The sequence below is a fragment of the Lutjanus erythropterus genome, chromosome 14 (genome assembly GCF_056507025.1).
Source record: "Lutjanus erythropterus isolate fLutEry1 chromosome 14, fLutEry1.hap2, whole genome shotgun sequence".
Classification (NCBI taxonomy): domain Eukaryota; kingdom Metazoa; phylum Chordata; class Actinopteri; order Lutjaniformes; family Lutjanidae; genus Lutjanus; species Lutjanus erythropterus.
In genome coordinates, this window is record NC_139330.1 from 31610362 (window position 1) to 31629082 (window position 18721).

Genomic DNA, 18721 nt, shown 5'->3' on the forward strand with positions numbered 1-18721 from the left:
ATGTCCCAGTATGTCAACTGTAGATACAGGAGGCTTGATCCCTGTTAGCAGTAGGTGGCGCTATGACTATGAGTCCTGATTAGCATGTCGATGTGTTCAGGCTGGGATTGTTGGGGTTGTTGTAGAAATTTCCCTTTTCATGGTGAGGCATCGAAACTTAAGGCCACACCACGGCCATACCCTTCAGAATTTAGATCATAAACTAGTGTGGATGGTTTGTTCAAATACAATGCACAGACATTGCCAAAATCGAACACGAAATTCAAAATGTCCGACTTCCTGTTGGTATTAGTCTGTGGGTTACTGAGACTTTTTTGTGCATCTGGACATGATACATTTGCGTACCGATTTTTGTGCATGTCAGTGGAACGTGCTGCTGTTTGGAGCGCACGGCTAAGCCGTTTGGCCACAGCCGCTGCCAAAATCTTTATCAGACAAAATTTTTCACCACAACTAATATGTGTGCCAAGTTTCATGCACCATCAAGCATGTTTAGCCTCTCAAAAACGCAAAAAAAATGGAAGAATCCAAACAAATCCAATAGGGTCCTCCCCCTCCTCATACTGTACAAAAATGAAGCAAAAACATCCATCTTACCACAGTACGAAGGTCCCGCCCATACACCCAGCCATCTCATTCACGAGCAGGGCTCAGCCGTCAATCAGCCCTCTTTTGTGGCATCAGTGGGTTAAGACACAAGATCAATTTATTTATCGTTACACAACAGGGTTGCATAGATTTAGATGTTACTCTTAGAAAACGAGATTCAAAATTGCAGAAGATTGATTGAAGAGATAAAAATAAAAACAAACTATTTTACATGGAGTGCTGAGAACGAGTCTAAAAGTCTCACAGCCTGAGGGAAGAAGCTGCTCTTCAGTCTGGTGGTACGGCAGCAGATATTTCTGTCTGTCTCTTTCCAGACGGCAGCAGGGTGAACAGGCTGTGGCTGGGGTGGGTGTTGCCTCTTAGTGTCCTCTGGGCTCGGCAGGCACCTCACCTCCTCGATATCACTGATGCTCAGTAGATGGGTGAGGATGAGAGACGGCCAAATAACCAAACTCATCTGAAAAATGAACATTGGAACAGATATTAGCATAATATGAACTACCTAAAATTAAAGAATCCATCTTTGGTAACAAAGTTTTCGATGTGTGCTTTGATTTTTTTCTTTTTTTGGTTTGGTCCATGTCCCATCTGCTAATATTGAGGGAGCAGATTTTATGACCTATACTGCAGCCAACCACCAGGGGGCAATTGAAAAGTTTTGGTTTTACTTTTCAGGAGCTTCCATGTTGTTTGTCTATATCATATATGTCAATGGAGCTAACAGTGGTTTGCGAACAGGGTAAAAAACAAAGGTCAATGGTAAATGAGATGGATGCAAGCAAAAGATCATAATTCCTATATTAACTTCATGAACTGGAGTTATCTTAAGCTTTAACATGAGAGCTGGCACATACTATTTCTTTTGCTAAAAATAGATTAATTTACAGGCAGTTTTGGAAGGTAACTGAGTACATTTACTCATTCACTACTATGCTAAGTAAAATTTTGTGATACTTGTACTTGACTTAAGTATTTCCATTTCTGCTTCAACTGCACTAGACGCAGAGGGAAATATTGTAGTTTTTACTTGTCTAGATTTATTTGAAAGCTTTAGTTATTAGTTACTTAGGATTATAACACAAAATATAAGTCAACTAATGAATTATTTTTTTTCTTATTTAATTAATGTATTTATATTTTTTATACATTATTTTAATGGGTTAAATTACCCAGCAAAGTAGTTGAAATTAGCCCTAACATTACAGTGGTGAACACATTAATAAAATGGGCTATTCTGCATAATTAGCACTTTTACTTTTGGAACTTAAAGTATATTTTGATGCTTATACTTTTGTAATCTTACTTTAGTAATATTTTCAATGCAGGACTTTTACTTATAACTAGAGATGCACCGATTTCAATTTTCTTGGCTGATACCGATTTCCGATTTTTTTAAGGGTCTGACCTGTCGATTAAGATTTTGGCCAATTGCAATTTTCAGTCTGTCTAAGAACTGTAATCATAAATGTAATCAATAAAACTGAATGTCAGGCAGCTTGTATCTCGTCAGTACAACTTTCCATTTCGTACAGATCTGACTTGAGTCCAAAGCCATTATTTAAGGATTTTCGTCTCATAGACCGTGTCCTCAGTCTTTGAACAAAATCTGAACAATTTCCTGAATCTCACAGTTCTCTGAACTCCAACTGGATCCATTTTGAATTGTTCAGAGACAGCAAATCATATTTTGATTGAAGTCAGCATGACACATATACTATGTTGAACAGTTTGGCTCATGAGCCCACGGGCTCAGATAGGACGTGTTTGAGCAGCAGCTGTCTCATTTTCTTCTCAAAGAAGATGTGATGTGCAGCTTTTTAATGGAAAAAAAACTGTGCTAGACACTGCTAGATCAGAATACATTGACTTTTATTCAATTAGCAAAATAGAAAGTATTTTATTTTAACACCACTTACTGAACCTGCAAAATATGTTTTGTATGTTCTGTTTAAACTCTCTAAATGGTGAAAGTCTGAGGAGCCTTCTGTGTCATGAGTTAGATAAACACGTTTTGAAGGTTTTCTACGATCTAAACTATGTAAGTGTTTCCAATTTACAATATCAATCAAGATTTACTGTTTAAATGACTGCTGGTCATGTGGCATTAAGAGAATTGAAACCTGCAGCTGAAGAAATTAGAAAAAGAATCAGAAAACGAAGGTTAGTAACAAGCAATTTATCATCAATAAGCATTAAACTGTGATATTAACCAGGCAAAAGGTTATAAAGCTGGATATGTAGGCTTTCAATCCCTTTCAAATCTGACAGTTGACATTTATCATCACCTCAACATTGAAGACACCTTATCCTGTATATGTCTGTGTGTGTGTGTGTGTGTGTGTGTGTGCGCGCGCTTCTGTTACGGAGGCACATAACACACGTGTCGGTGCAGATGCGTCATCTGAACACACGTTTATATCTCCTCACCTCTTCCTCCTCTGTCACTGGTGCCGGTGTCAAAATAAAGGTCAACATTCTCTAATTCAGCACTTTGACAGGTCATGGAAAAGTAAAGCATGAGGCCTGGAGAATCAGCAGTGATGTGACACCAGTGCTCTTTATAGTTTTCTTTAAAGCTACTACAAGGAGTTTTGAACTCATTCTGAAACAGGCTCAATTTATTACTGATGTATCTATATGACCAACGAGATCATCAGAGGGAAGATTGGCTGTTTCTATATAATTATTCTTAAAGCCTGCCACAGTATTGGATTTCCCTTTAAATTAGATAAAACAAGTGTGTGTTACAGCGTGTTATGCTTTAGACCAGCCTGGGGTCCGGGCTCCCCAACAGTGGGTCCCCAAGACTTTGTCTGTTCTGAGGTCCTCAAAATTAGATTTGCTCATGTCAATGAAAATCACAATTTCAGGGTTCCTCCATCTTTTCCAAAGTCAAATTGAAGCACTTTTCAAGGTGTATTTTCAAGCTTTTCCAGCACATAGCAGCTAGTAAATAACAAAGTTACACACAAAATGATTATTTCACCTCTTCATCGCATTAAATCTTGTTACTGTGCTATTATCAACCAACATGCTACCCTTATTTGAAGTTTAATCTTAAGTTTCTTTATTCAATGAAAACACAAAACATCAAATAAGATGGAATTAATGACATTTCCAGATTATCAATTAATTATAAATTAATGCACGTTTAATCAGTTCAATTCTTATTTGACAATTAATTGAATAATTATTAATCATTAACTTCCTATAAAATCTGGCAGTTTCAAGCACTATCCAAAATTGAAGCACTTTTCCTTGTAGTAGCTTTAATTTTTTTGTGGTGTAAGGAGCCAGAATAAAAATAGGTTAAAGTTTTTTTGTTTTGTTTTTTTCATTTTTCATTTAGGTTATTGGATGTTATCCACAGACTGCCAAAAAAAATCTACCTACAGGGACAAATAAAGTAAGCTGGACCTGACTACAAATGATGTGCTCATCATTATTTCCAAAAGCATGATGTAATGTTTTTGATATGAGTTTGATTTTCCTACAGTTAATAACACGACCAGTTCAGGGCTGCAACAAACCATTATTTTCAGACTCGATTAACCTGACGATTATTTTCGCAATCGATCCATGAGTTGTTTGGTCCTTAAAATGTCTGAAAACGGTGAAGAATATCAATCAGCGTTCAAAGTCCAAGATGATGTCATCAAACATCTTGTTTCACTCAGAACCCAAAGGTACTCAGTTTACTGTCATAATGGAATCGAAAAAACGACAACAAAACAAACAAACAAACAAAAAGTTTGTTTGAGGCCTGTGGCCCAAAATTGAGTGGAATTCCTGTCTTTTGGCCCACCGTGGCATTTGACAACCTTCTGTTCTCCTTATTTTCACAAAATGTAAAAAAAAATAATACTAATACTTACTAATTCTGAGTTTTAAAGAAATGCATAGCACAGCGCTGTTAAGCTTCCCTATTTTATTCTACTACAGGGTCTCTAAAGAATTATCATTTTCAATTTCAACTCAAATTAAACTGCTTTATTGGCATGACGTAACACTGTACATATTGCCAAAGCAGAGTATTTCTGAAAAATTCGAAGAATATACTGCAACAAAAAAAAAAAGAAACAAATTGAAAACAGTCTATAACAAATCACATACTACGAAAAACAAAAAAGAATGGCAACTATCTTTTCAAAATTTTTTGTTTGACTACTGGCTAAGACTACCTAATCAGGCGCAGGCTTCCTCCCAAATCTGCTTGTCCTGCAACACCATTACGTCCCACATCGAGGACATCAACGGCTGTGAGCAAATCACGGACAAAGCAAGTGGATTTCCTCTATCCTCTATAGCTTGTGACGAGAGCGCTGATATATCTGATTCTGCAGAGCTGTTGGGAGTTTTTGCGCGGAGTCAGCAAAGATTTTGAAGTCTGGCAGAAGTTGGCCGGCCTTGAGACACTTTCAGGTACAACAAAAGAGAGAAAGGAATTTTTTTTTGGCAGTGGACAGAGTTCTGGAAAAGATCCACTCAAAATGAAACAATCTGGCTGATATAACAACTGATGGAGCTCTACATTTTAGAGGGATTATTTTAGTTTGAGTCTATATACTATACATTGTTCTTGGAGTTTGAAAATCCTGCATCGTATGCCTTTAATGCAGTTATTTAAAAAGTTTCAGACTTCACAGAAATGAGTGGAACCCAGTGGTACGCCAGTTCTTCTTGAGTGTTTATAGCACCGTGGTGAGCTGCAATAAAGTATTCATGATTTGTTATTTATGGACCAAAACATGCAAAAAAGTTGTTGGCTACCACATTAACACACACAGCATGAGTGAGAAAATGGTTTAAAGTTTAGAAAATGTTGCACAATACTAAAAATGCTTACACACAAGCATCCGCTGCCAAAATCTCAATAAATAATTAGAGGCAGCTCCATAACGAAAGGTTCCTGAGGGTGGAAACACTTTTTTTTTTTCAAAGAAATGAGAATAAATACTTCTGATGATTTAAGAGGACAAGAGTTTTAGTTAACTTTCTCAGAGGCAAAAAAAAAAAAAAAAAGCTGTCAGTCATATATCAGGTGATTTTAGTGCCATCACAGGACAGTCTCACTCATCCCACAGCCGTTTGTTTGTGCACCATTCAGCATCCCTCTGCTCCTCCTGTCACAGTAATTCCTCACAGGAGCACAGGGAAAGTCATCTGCACCCAGGCCCGCAGGCACAGCCAGGCCCGGCCGCCTCATAAATTTACCACACACACACACACACACACACTCTCTTTTGTTATCCATTGCTCTACCCAAGGGATGAGAACGGTGCATGGGGTATAGGGAGGTGAGCCCGGCTCCTGCTCACATATGAAGAAATACAGCTCCTCTACAAAAGCTTTTAGCTGAGCGGTTTAAAATCTGAGTGTAGGCAAGAGGATCAGAGCTTTAGGTGTCATTAGCTGTGTAATGTTTCTCCAGAGGGCATCTTTACAACTAGACTTTGTTTAAAAGAAGCCATTTAACATGCCGTTTACACCAAACTTAGCACATATATGCAGTTTTTTAACCCAGTTAAATCCACCAGAAATAGTTGATCGGCTCCTTTTCCATTGCCAGCAGACACGTTTACCTTTTTTTCTGACATGTCATGTTCAACGTCAGCGTTCAACACGGCAGAAAACAGGGTTACTGAAAAGTGGAAAGCAGCATGGATGCAGGTGACAATGTTACTTTTTAACACGGGATACCTTTTTTTTTTTTTTTTACCTCATTATAATCAAAGCAAAGCAAGGCGATGAACAATAGAAATAATAGAGAAGTTTTATAACAAGATGCAGGAACAAAGAACATGCTTCAGATGGATTCATTTCCACACAACAAGAACTTAACTCTGTTTTCACAGGAAGCACAGGAGCTCTGAACATCAGGCACGGCTACGTGACATTACGGCCGCGCCACACCAGCAGGAACAGTCCGCGGCCATTCTAGACAATGCCTCTGGTTTCACCGGCAGTGCTGCGGCGCCTCCCAGATGTGGCTCTCCGTTCCGCTCTGCGTCAAATACGCGCAGAGTTTATCCATTGTAGAAGCACAAAGAGCAAGGAAAGAAGACCTAATCAACTTAGAAGACTGCACAGGACAATACCCCTACCCAGAGTCTCAACCTCTCCTGGTTCCAAGCGGTCCACCGGCCACCAGCCGACTCCGCCATACGAATCCGTCTGTCCAACACCTTAAACCCTACATCCCATCTCCCATTTCCTCTCATCCTGTACATCCCACATACTGCACCCCCCCATCCCTCTCCCTCCATCCCACATCTTTTTACCCTCATCCCGCCATCACTCATACCCTAACCCCTTCCCTCCACCCCACCTCCAGATCCCTACCTCGTCATCCAAGCTGTCCTCCATCCTTAACAACCAATTAACTGTTCGACTGCATATCTTTGTTGGTGTGGTCTTTGTTAGTGAACCTAATATTGTTGCAGTCACTGGCTATGAAATACTTCTCTCAAAAATGACTCTGTGAGTGGTTAAGTAAGAGAGAAATACCAAGAATCAAAAGATTTTTTTTTCCAAAAACTCAACCAGAAAAACTCAGACTTTCTTACTCTCCAAAAACCTCATTCAAATCTGTCTAGGAGAAGATTGCATTACGGCGGAACTGGCAGGAGAATATGTTTCTGTCTGCAACAAAGCAAGAAATATTTTAATGTAAGGTTTATTACTCTTTTTCTTGTTTAATTCACTTTTAACATTTACTATTTACTGTATATTACATTGTATGTATTGTGTATAATGTTGGTAGCGTGTTTGATCTAAAATGTCATGCCAATAAAACTGATTCAATTGAAAACTGAGGGACAGAGAGAGTGTCTACATCTTATACTTCACAGAAAATGGGTTTAGGCCATGAATTTTCAGGTTTAAAAAAATTTATTCCTGCATAATTCTTCTGGTAAAAATTTAAAATGGGTCAATTTGACACACACAAGGGTAAATATCATTATCTTCAGTGTACCTTTCAGACTCATAGCTGATTAATCTACATTGATGTTCCGATTCGAAGTTACCGATTGAGGTGACAAGCCTTCAAAGATCGTACTGGAAAAGGAGCAAAAATTAGGATGTTCATCCAGGTGTTATGTTTTCCATCACCGGAGCTGGAGCCCACAAATACCTGTGACTAAAGCAGAGTCATTTAGCCCAGAGCCAGATGTTAATGTTCAAGTGCTGCTTGAATGGAGTTGGATAGAATTTGTTGCTGAGATGACCAAAGAAGCTACAGACAGAAGCGAGCCTTCAAGTGCCACGTTGGGAAAACGGGCAAAAACCAGCATGTCTAACCGGGAGTCATGTTTCCATCACTGCAAGACTGGAGCTGATAAATACCCATGAGTACTTTAGAGTCACATGACCAGAGAATGAATGCTAATTGTTCCCTTTCCCAAGAGACAGATGTTAGTATTTTTTTTTCCAGTGTCAGGGCCTTTAGAAGTCATAATATTCTTTGTATGCTAGAATGGCTACAGCAAGCTTGCATACATGTGGTTCTGCTCATTTGATTACATTTTAAAGATCATATGATAATGGCCTTATGCCACTATGGAGTGAAGAAAACACAAGTATGTTGTGTGTAGTTCTTCTGATTTATGTTTGCCTCGAGTTTTTCCTTTGTTTTGCTTCCAGCTAACTAGCGCCGACAAATTAATCAAAATTTTATTGAAAAGGCAATAAAGTCTACTGCAGCTATCAAATCACAGGATGCACAGTATTTGTTAAAGGTGAAATATGTGTCAGAATTCCTTTTTAAATGAAATATTGTGGTGCTGCAGAGGCGTCCTGGCCAACACATCATTCTCCAGACTTCAGAAAACATCTTTGTTTGCTGAAAAAAAAATAACACACCATAATCATTTTAATGTGTTTTTCAATGAAAATGAGAATAGTGATGTAAAAATGATCCTTTCCAACAGCAATTTGCAACATCAATTTGCAACATCAACGAAAATAAACGCAATTAGATATTCCTTCAAAATCGTTCAGCCCTACAGCTCATGTAATCATGACACTGTCGGCACTAAAAAGGATCTATAAGCTGAGTCATTCCAAGATGGCTACCTCGCTCTGCCTCCTGGAAGACTGGTTCTGATTGTGTTTATTTAAACTCTTATTTCACCACTGATTGCTGACTTAACACATGAGTTTCCTTATGTTGAGTCACGCTTAATAAACTAATACTTTATATGAGCTGTTACTGTGTTGTCAAGCTCCTGAAGGAGCTGAGCATATAGCAGCTGTGAGAATGTCTCAGTGAATGTTTTCTCACGCATCAACATCAAATATACATTTTCTGAATAAGAGTTTCAGAATTTAGTTGAACTGTAACCTCTCTGAGGCAGAGAGAATGTATAACTGGGTGTATTCAGAGCATCATTTTGCTCTGTATCTGTATTGCTAAGCCTCACAGACATTTCGGCCTTTTGTCAAGCAGTGTGTTGTGCAACAAGGCGTCCTGGTGGTTCGTGAAGTCTGGTCATCACTTCTTGTTATATTCTGTTCACAAAGAGAAAAAAAAAACTTAAGATCAGGAAAACAAGATGTGCCAAAATCTCACCACAATTCACAAGTTTTTAACATCAGCTCTTACTACTTTATTCCTGCACTACGGCCAGGATCTAAAACATACACACAGAAAACCTCTCTAAAGTTGAACTAAATAAAACCTGACTCTAACTATAATCATGCAGTGCCACCACAGCATGCAAACAAATACAAAGGGCTTCATCCGGCATAACAAATGCAGTTCCATTACACTTGCAGGTTTCCTTTGTAGTGAAAATGCTCTTGCCTGGAGCCACAGCCGTGTTTTGGAGGCATGAGACCAGTTAATCACCTATGACTGGTGAGACAGTTTACTTGTGTACGGGGAGCGCTTGATTTGATGCACTGGAAAAGGCACGTCGAATGCAAAATGTCAGTATCTCACCTGATCAAGCTTAATTAATTGTGAAAGGCAAAATCAAGATCGCTGTTAACACAGGATTAATTGTGCAGCCCTGAAACTCTACAGCACTGATTTGGCAGCTACTGAAGATTGTGTAATCTTAATAGGTAAAGCAGCGCAGTCACATGGGAGACGACTGAGAAACAGGGTTGGGGAATAATGGCATTAAGTACAAAGTATGACTAACTGTATTCCATTACAGTATTAATTGGTGGTATTCAGAATACAGCTACTGTCTTAAAAATAGACTTAGAATTTGTTTTAGTCGAATCAGATTTTGTCATATTATATTAATATTTTTCTAGAGTGAAATGCACCAAACTAAATTCCTATATGAACCAGGATATTTTTGGTGAGTTTAATTTTGATTCTGTCCATTTTAAACGAAGCTGACGATGATGACGTTTTACAGAGGGAGTCTGATTACTTTGGAAAAAGTTATTAAAAAAAAAAGAAGCTGTTTCTGGTTCAACAAAATATCTCACACTCTTGCGATCCTTTAGTCAAAGACGTAGAACAACAGTCTGAACCTGTCAAAGGCCAAAACAAGCACAAACAACAAGCAAGCGCTGTACCACACCCGCGCCTGTGCGCAACGGCGAAATGGTGGCTGCAGCGCGTCTCCTGCGCTCCATTTCTATCACTCTGCTCCGCTTCCATCACAGCTGTTTTTGTGATTTGTGGCAATTTAGAAACTTGGTTAGTAAAGTTTATAGCCCGCTGTGCTGTTGCATTGCTCTGTGTACAATGACGCAGCTAAAAAACAAAAAATTAAACCATTCATTTTTCATTTCAACATTTTTACCTACACACCAGAAGGTTCTCGACATTACTTAAACTAATATGCTAAGTATGCTAATGTTAAAGGAGCGATATGTGGCTAAAAATGAAAACAGCAGTCCAAATAATGAGTTGGAGCCATAGAGTGTATGTTAAACATGTTGAAATCCTATTGTGATTTGTGTTTTTTTTGGCTAGTTAGTTTTGCTAACTAGCAGCCCAAGTAGCTAGCCACATGATGCTGATATGTATCACTAAAAAGCCACAATCTGTTAATTCAACACACGATTCACGTGATATTCTTTGGACGTGTGTGGTTTGTATAAGCTGCTTCTTAAGCTGTGAGAACAAAGGGCCTCGTTCACCAATATCTTATTAAGTTTTTTCCGTGAATTTGTTTTTGAGAAAGGTCCTAAGAAAAGTGTGATTAATGTGAAACAGACGTACAAAAAATTTATTCTGGTCCAGATGAGAAATTTCAAAGGTGGACACCGCAGCTGCAGCATTTAAATCAAGCAAGGCGAGTATTTCTACTCGATTTTCTAAAGCCTGAAACTGAAAAGCAGAAAGGAGAAGCAGAAGTTTAATTTTCTCTGAGACCATTTCAACTACATTATACTCAAAGGTTATTATAGAGTTCGGCACCAAAAGAAAATCTTACTACCCCAGCTTTAACCCTGCTGCCCCTATAACAGAACAGCATCCTCATCATTCCTCATCCGGCACCCCTGGGAGAATCGGCAGGGTTCCAGCTTGCAGGACTTGAAGTGCCAGCACTAAAAGACTCATTAGACATTCACACAAAGTTCATTTCACAAACCTGGGGAGGGTCTCAGTGGATGGAGACTAGCCCAGGATGGATGCCTCCCCTCACCCATCCCACCTGCGACGCAGAGGGTGAGGAAGCAGCCCAGCAGCTCCTCGACACCACTGCTAATACATCCTCCATATATCGAGGCGGAATGGCCATCTGGACATTCGGGGAGAATATTGTGTGATTAAATCATTTTAAACTATGGTGCAATATAAGCTACCTCAGCCTTAAATTCCCTCAGACAAATATAATTGTCTAAAAGCTGGTTACTACACACTTATGGCGAATAACAGAACTTTAACCATACTTTTAAAGATGTAAAGAAAAGAATCCATCACTTTAACTACACATACAGTATTTCTTTTAATCAACACATGAAATTGTTATTTTCACTGAGGAGGAAACTCTGCTGGATGCCTCAATTAAAAAACAGTCCTGTATTTAAACAAGCAACAGTGATAATTTGCTCACTGTGAAGTTAAATAGTGACTATTTCAAATTTACCTGCTTTGTGGAAATTAGGTTGCCAACTTAATATGGTTCTCAATTACATATGATTTGATTGCAGCATATGTTAATGATCTCTGTATTCTATTATTTTTTATGATGTGTCAGTGATACTGTGATTCCATACAGAGAAGCTTTCAAATGCTGCTGGTGTTGTAACAATACTCTTGAAAACCTGAATGAACAAAGCTTATTGCACCATCTAGCTGGTCCAAAAGCACCTTACAGCACAGTCAAAACTAACCTTACATACTATAAGTCGACTCCTGTAAGTCATATAGATGCCTCAGCAATAGCACATATGTGGATCATGCATCCCCATTAATCAATTTGCCAAGCAAATTTATAGTTTTGCCACCCTGCTTTTTAACAATTAAAAAGTAAACTTATCATCAAACTCTCCCTGCAATCAGCTGATTACATTTAAGCAGCCTATATCAATAGACTTTTATTCCCCAGCAGCCATTTTTGGCACGAAATACAGTTGCAGGTGTTACCATTGATATTAATTAAGACTCCATTCCGTTCAGGACAAACACAGTCAGGGAGCTGCTATTGTAGATTAATAGTAAAATGTAGTTTGGTGATATTGTGAAGCAGCATGGGATCATGGGAGCAGTTAGACAAATGCAGTTAGGTGGTGGAGCTAGCAAAGCACATGGGGGCGCCCAGATGACTGCCCTTGCCAACCATGGAGGTTAAGAAGGCACATGGTACACAAAGACATGTGCCTTCAGTAGCTGAGAGCGCTAGCAAAGCACTGGTCACACAACTGCCACGAGTAATCTAGCCTGCTACTGCAGGATTAGACTGCGGTCTTGCAGACCTCAGTCTGCCGAATGGCCCATTAGGCCCGTCAGGCTGCACTCTCCAGGCTTTTAACACAATAGGTCCTGATTGCAGAGTGGCTGCACCTGCTGTCAATCACTGCAACCTGCAAGGTGGAGGAGAGGCAGAACCTGGGCAGAGGAGGGTCCAACAACACAGACACTGTGGTACGTAACAGGGATAATGTAAGTACACAACTGAACAACAAGAGACGTATTCAGTTGTATTTTTGTGATTGCTGTGGCCTAAAACGCCTGATTTCAATGTAGCCTTTCTAAAAAATAATAATAATAAATTGCGATGCATGTTGTAGTTTTTTGTCTTTTCTTTAATTTTTTGTGGGTTTTGTAATTTATTAAAATCAAATCCACTTGTTCCAGGGAGAACAAAACCACAAAAGCTCAGGATTGCAAAAACTTTATCAAATATGATTTATTTGTAAATGAAGAAGTTCACCTGGAGGCACATTGATAAATGGCATTAACAATAACAGTGAATGCTGTGTTATTTTCTGTAACAAATGAAAATAAAAATGCAACAAAAGTTAATAAAAAAAGTTTAGTTCCCACAGAATTCACAGGGATTGGTTGAATTTGCGTGGATTGTTGCAATTGCAACATCACAACTTCCTGGAGGGGCTGCATATAGCACACCCACACTAGTGACATTTTCTTCTAGGATAACTCTGCCAACAGACCTTGTCACTTGTAATTGTATAAAACTAGAAAAATTAAGAGTCATTTGAAAAAAAAAGTAAATGAACAGGAATATGAATTCATTATACATCATTACATTATTCATCTTTGTCCCTTTTGCCTTGAATTTGGCTCTTCAGTGATGTTTGCGATTTTTTGCTGTAGGCAAGTGTTGTATCCATGAGCAGGGTTTAAGAAAAGAAACACCGTGACACTAATGCAGGAGACATGGCCCTGTTCAGAGACACATGATAACATAAGCATCGCTTTTAGTTTATTGCACACAGTCCGTGTTCGCCATTTCTCTATGCGATGCTGGTCACCTCTGCTTCAGGATAGACACCGTGGAAAGGAAGGGAGCTCATAAAGATGACTGACTGTAATAGGAAAGGGAAGTCGCCCAAATATACAAGAGGTGGCAGGACAAGTAAACAAATTTCCTCAAAGTGGAAAGTTGCAGTTTCATAATTAGATTTTATTGATCTCCTCAGGGAAGTTCAGTATTTACATGGCCTGTCTTCAGATAGAAGAGAATACAAGGTCACATTCAAAACAACTTCTTTTCAGGTAGAAATATGTTCAAAGCTATGTGGACGCCACAGTATTTTGACACCTGAACATATATATGATTGTTGAACGTGTCCATCCAAGTCATGAATATATTTTGGGGGAGGTCATGAACGGAGCCACTTGTTAAGATCTGGCTCCACACATTATTATTCTGCTACTGGGGAAAAACTGCTCGTGCCTGTGTGTATTTTGTTATAGCAATCACGTTGGGTCTTGGGTGGTGCAAAGCCCAGGTTGCAGAGATGGTGCCCCTGCAAAATAGTGTTGGGGAAACTTGTTTTGGAGAGAAACCTGCAGCAGGGAAGGTGAGTCCTGGCATTAAAATGGCCAAATCCCAGCAAAGGAAAAGGCAACAAGCTGCTAGTTAGCTTGTTTCCTGTAACCATGGAGACTTTAAACATGCTAAGTGAGTTATCTGCCTGAAATAGGTGGCCAATGGTAGGCTTATATCCACAGTCTACATCCAGTGAGTCAGACTAGTGTAGCATCAACTAAAAGGATTGCTAACTAGCTAATGGCTACAGCACAGAGAAGAGCAGTGCATGAAAACTGGGGCAACAAGTTCTTATGGGCATGGTTTTGTGCATGGAAAGACTGGCAGGTCGAAAGATGAGCTTCTCCAAGCTGTTGCCACAGAGTCGCACCAATGTCTTAAATATCGTGTCAAATTCAGAATTCCATAAACTGAAACTACAAGGCCTAGCCCAAACAGTCAAAACCAGACCCGGACAGATAATTAGGACTTGAACCTATATGCTCACACTGAATGACAGCATGCTACATCACTGCCAGAAGTTTACAAACCTAAAGAGCACATTTCATACTATCTATAGCATTTGCACTGCAGTGAGGAGGTGTTTGGAAACACACAAGTCTCTGCCTCACAGTATGGCTGACAATTTCCCCTCTTCCATCCATCAACCTCGATCACAGAGCTGCAGGTAATATTGGTTCATTTTTCAACAAATCCCAATGGTTAGGAAGGATAGGAAGTAAAGTGAAGTAAAATGAGCAGAGGAAATTAAAGTAACTGTCCCTATATTGTATTTCAAAAGAAGCATTGTAATAACTCAATTGCTGAATAATTAGATTGAGGTAATAGTCTAATTAAAACATTCACATGGATGGCAAGACCTCAGCTTCCCCCATAACAAACAAATAAATGACAAAAGATAAAAGTTCTCAAACAAACTGCATTAAGTATTCCCTGCTATGACAGGAACAGATGAATATCTGTGTGATAAAAAGCCTCCAGAGAACTTTTTGCACTGCAGCTCCCTACAGGTGTACAGCAGCAGCTCCAGTAGAGCACACATCAGCTAACACTCTTTGCAGTGTCAGGCTCACCACCCGCCTGGTGGAGATTCTGCAGCTGTGGCTTTCACCTTTATGATCAATGAGCGCTTTGAGCGGAGGAAGATGGCAGCCTGCCGCACTGAAAGCCGATATACTCTTTGTCAAACTGTGGATTAAAGGATGAGGTTGGACCGGTGTGCTGTGGCCATCAAAAGCTCTGTAGCTCGCCACTTTAATACTAAATATCCTTTCTCTGTTTTCTGTTGTAGGCATTAAAGAGGTCTCTGTCTGACTTGACAAAAAAAAAGTCTCTAAAACGTCTCTCTACAAACTGAATTTCGGAGATCTTCTAGGGATGGCAATGCTGGTTGGTTGGCTGCTCCACCGCTTTGATCCAGCCTGAATTATCTCAACAATTACACTCAAAATAAGTGTTGTGTTGTTTCTGCGACGGATTGATTATGCTGGGTCATAATTCTGGGTTGTCTGGGGCACTGTCAACATAATGTTTGGTTGCTCATGCTAAGTAAAAAGAGTTGTAAAGGGCTCATTTGCAGCTAAACAGCTGGTTGGGTTACTTTGACACAGCTGCTGGTTCATTCATCTTCCTGCTCACCCATAGTTTCCCAGAAAGTTCTCTTTCAGTCAGAGCTTCACAGAACACACAGTGGTAGGTTGATGTGAATAATTTGCATAGATGTATTTAAGTTTAAACTCATTTCACTGTTCACTGGGGGGGCGCCTCTGTAGCTCAGTTGGTAGAGCGCGCACCCCATGTGCTGAGGATATCAGTCCTCTGCAGCGGCCGCCAGCTCGACTCCAACCTGTGGCCCATTTGCTGTGTGTCGTCCCCTGTTTCTCTACCCCCCACCCTGTCATATCTTCAGCTTTCACTATCAAATAAAGACAAACACGCCTAAACAATAATCTTTAAAAAAAAAAAAGATACAATCTAGGATTACTTAGGAGGTTAGTGTTTTTTTATTCTGCACCATTCATTAGCTATCTAACTGGCTATAGCAATTTAATATTAGATGCTAGCTAGATAGCTTTAACCTTTGCATTGTTAGCTGATAACCAGGATATGTATGTGGCTATCTGAGTTATGCAGTTAAATGTGTGCTGGTCTCCTGGCACTATCATTTCCTTGTTTTTCCATCCCACTGCATATTTTTTATCTTAACCCTCATAGGTAACGTTACCTAGCTAGCTAACATATATCCTAACATAGATAGAAAGGGGAACATCAAAAATTGTTAGCTAAGGTTAACCTGTAAAAGGTAAAAGAAAAAATGTTAAATCATTGTCAAAGTCAACACAGTTTTGTGTTTCATTCTGGGTATGTGCCTGGACTTAGGTACAAAAATTGGTAGAAAATGCTTCCCACTTTTCCACTAGCACTGCTAAAGGAGTTTGGACCCTGGGAACATAGGACATTAGAGACATAGATAGGCCTCAAACCCCAGGGAAGAGCACAGGGCTTTGAAACCAATTTGACATAGTGGCCAAACCATGTGATGACAACATCATGTGATGCATTAAGTCCAATAACATTTGGAAAGTCTAGAAGAGACTCGTGATTAAATCATGTTATCCCACTAGACTTAGTGGTGGGCTACACTGTATGTTAGCCACTCAGCTAAAGATAGCCTCTACTGTGCTTGTTCTGTGGGCTGCACAACGCCACTGAGCAGCTCTACTAGGAATGAACGGGGACTCGCCTCCAACGCTGTATCCAAGTCTCTGTGATACGTCCCTGATGGCCTCGGCTCCCGTTAGAATGCTAATAGCATTTACCACAAAGCACTGCTGTGCTGCAAGCAACTCATTTTTCTTCTTGTTGAAGAAAAATCTATGCAACAAAATAGTTAAAACAGTAATTATGCTGTCCGGTGGTTTTTGATATTCCTGCAAATAACTTTCAAATAGTGACCGAACAGTTTCAGTCAAAATAACAGACTTTGACTGCATGAACATTGTCAGTAATAGGGAACTCCATGTTTAACAGTGCTCCAAAGAAAATGTTATTACAAAATAGGAGTAAAAAACAGCCATTTGATGAAAAGTTGTTACAGGCACATAATCATATACCAAGTTTTCAGGACTTGTTGCCTCGTTACAGCAGCCATGTATAAAATTCAGATACTGCTGTGGCCATAGTTCCCATCATTTGAAGTCAATCGAACAACAAAAAAGTTCTTGTATTATGGGCTTTTATCATTAAAGAAAATTGGACACAAGGCTGTTTCGGGAAAATAGGAAGACCAAAAAGGAAATTACAGCACTGCATCACAAAATAAGAACTGGTATGAACTGAGTATCATGAGGTGAATATCCAATATCACCTGAGGTCGTTTCATTCTTTGCTTTTAGGTTTTCTTTCTTTTGCTATAATGCCTTAAGGTTCCTGACAACGGAGTGAAATTCTGTACATGCTTAAAGGGGAACTCCACAGACTTTTCACATCAAAATGTCTTCCCAAGAACTTCTGCATGTGTGAAAAAAGTTGTCATGTAAAAGTATATTTCATACTGTATAAGTACATTTTAACAAGGAAGAAGAATGCATGGATTACTAAAGACATCTCTGGTTGTTTCTGGTTCTGTTTCATTGATTTTGACTGTCTTTTTGTAAAATGTCCATCATTACTTCAAAAATGTCATGGAAGTGCAATAAATGAGTAGACTACTCTTTTAATGTTCTAATAATCTGTGCTGACCACCTTATTTTAAAATTTAGCTTTTCACTTACAATTGATTGACCCTTTGGATATCACCAAGTGTACAGACACGCTTGTAAGCCACAATGTTTCAATCATTTTGTAACTTCATGAGCAAAAGACCCTCACATACCATCCACCCGTTTAAGTGCAGAGGGCAGGGTTAAAGCAGCTAAATCAGTCATATCTCAGTTAAGAGGTCCGTAGCCTGAAAAAAACTAAAAGTTTAGGTGATTTAGTTGATGATCAGCTGTTTTATGATCTACAATTTTCACTCTCCTTTAAACTTTGGCTCGAAGACCACAAACTGGCAAAAAATATGTATGTCTTCAAGCTTTTTTTCGTCACCAGAGTTTCTAACTATGTCGGTCTACCATCTGATGCTGGGCACGTGCTGTGCAGGTAGCGCACTGGTTTTATCAGAGTTGGTCTCTGAAATCAACAGCCTGCTGCTGGAAACAAGGTTGAATGTGCTGAGACTGAACAACACACTGAATGTGCCTTAAATCCAAAACAACGGGCTAAAACACGCTACTTCCACACTACTACTGTAGGTTTTTGTTCTATCCAGATGGCCATTTAAGCACCATTTCCAGGAATAATATCCGTCCATACTACCACGCCTGAAAACGCATATTATACGACCATTCATGTACACTGGGCACGTGTGTGCCAGTGTAAACAGGAAGAGGTCCAATAAACAGATAAGCAATACTAGAAAGACAAAGCAGGAAAATGTATCGTTACATCTTCCACGTCCTTATTTGTCTTTACGTCATTTTTGTCTTAGTATGTAATTTTTGTCCTGTGTGTGAAATGCATTGACGGATACATCAGAGAATCATCTTTTATGTAGCAGCTCCTGCAAGCTAGTTCAGGCAGTCAACTCAAGCTGCACTGCAATCACACGCGACATGCTTTATTCTCTGTAGTGCATACCA

General features: G+C 39.4%; 1 long non-coding RNA gene across 1 annotated transcript in view; it reads right to left on the bottom strand.

Moving 5' to 3' along the window:
* Nucleotides 1–433: 433 nt before the first annotated feature.
* Nucleotides 434–18721, bottom strand: part of LOC146315745 (uncharacterized) — an 82280-nt gene continuing 63992 nt past the window's right edge. The window contains exon 3 of the long non-coding RNA XR_014771828.1: nt 434–1066. This is a non-coding gene — a long non-coding RNA (uncharacterized LOC146315745). The remainder of the gene's footprint in view (nt 1067–18721) is intronic.